Here is a 1,834-nt window from a genome sequence, read left to right on the forward strand (position 1 = left end):
ATACCAACCTAAGACAGGGCGCAGACCTTAGCTGTCTGTTGCCCTATGACGGGTAAGGATGCTGCGCCTCCCTGACAACCTAAGACAGGCATGGTCCCCGAGCCTCATTGTGCTAAAAAACAAAAAAGGGGGAGATGTAGGGGCCGGCCTACGGCCGAGGCTGAGTCCCACTATGGCTGAACACCGCCCTTCCACTGTAGCTGACCAACGCCCTAAGATGGCGCCCGCTTCCTGGGCGCCACCCTTCCTGGTTTGGTGGCATTAGCACAAGGAAGTTGCTCCTATAGGCTTGCCCCATGCTTCCGCGCTCGTGCACAACTCATGCAGAAGGCATGCTAACAATCAGCTTAAAGGTCACGCATGATCTTGATCACCATAGGCCAGCTTCCTTTATATAAGGCATAAGCAGGAAAGAGAAAGAGAGTCTCTCTCCTCTCATTCTTCCTCTCACTCGCTCCCTCCGGCTGTTGCTTCTTCTCACTCACCTTCTCCCGACCTTCCGAGCAACAATAAAGAACTGAAGTGAACCAGGTCTGTGTACGTATCGCTGTCGTCACCGCCACAAGGAGCGAACGCGATATGTGATGAGATTCCAACCTGACTTTCTGGCCTTTTTAGGTGGTGCTTTGCACTTCCTCTTGCATCACATTAATTTGCCCATAATAACTGGTTCTTATTGTGATATTAAATGTCATTCTTGTGTTCAGGTGTTCTTTGCCTGATTCATCCATTTAAAAATTCCTCTTCAGCTTTTCCGTTAATTAATGGTTTTAGTAGCTGTAATCATCAGGGTTTTCCACAGAAACAGAACCAACAGAAGACACACAGCTAGCTAGCTACCTAACTAGATGGACAGATGAAAGATTTACTTCTGTAATTGGTTTACAAGATTGCGGAGGCTAAGTAGTCCCGATTTGCCATCTGCAAGCTAGAGAACCAGGAAAACTGGTGGTGTTACTCAATCTGAGTCCAAAGCCTTGAGAACCAGGGACCCAATGGTGTTAAGTCCCAGTCTAAAGGCCAAAAAATCAGAGGGCCAATTATGTAAGTGTCCCAGTCTGAGTCTGAAGGTGTGAGACCCAGAAGCACCAATGTCTGAGGACAAGACAAGATAGATGGGCCCAGATCAAGCAAAAAAAAAGCAAATTTTATCTCCACTCTTTTGTTCTATTCAGACCATCAACAGATGGGGTGATGCAAATCTCCATTAATGAGGCCAGTCATCTTGACTCAGTCTACTGATTCAGATGCCCATCTGTTCCAGAAACACTCACAGAGGCACCCAGAAGTAATCTTTTGCCCGCTATCTGGGCATCCTTTAGCCCAGTCAAGTTGACACATAAAATTAACTATCACAGTAGCATTTGATGATCTTAGCCTAGCCTCATTATTTAATTAGAGACTACCAAATGGCGATTTTTAATTCTATTGTTTATCAATTAACTCAAATATTTTTGTACAAAAAAGCTTTCTGTTATCAAATATTTGGTTATCCTGAAGTAAATTTTGTGAAGGAAAGGCACATAAATGTCCAATTCTTTCCTTTTACCTACCACTTTTCAGAATAATGAGTTGCCTCTCTATTATCTTCCAGAGGTGATTAGTTTACATTAAAAGAAAGTGTATCCATATGAACTCATGGATTCTAACATACACGATGTATTTCTGTCTATTGCAGTTATTCATTTTTATGCTGAAATTGTTTAATCTTTGCTGAGTAGGAACCATTCTCAATCAGTTTGACATATTTTGGGAGGATACTGAATCACTGAAGGGGCTCAGTTTAAACTCCTTTTGTTATAAGCAAAGAATACCCAGTATTGATGAAATAATA

This window comes from Manis pentadactyla, chromosome 13 (assembly GCF_030020395.1).
Source record: "Manis pentadactyla isolate mManPen7 chromosome 13, mManPen7.hap1, whole genome shotgun sequence".
Lineage (NCBI taxonomy): Eukaryota > Metazoa > Chordata > Mammalia > Pholidota > Manidae > Manis > Manis pentadactyla.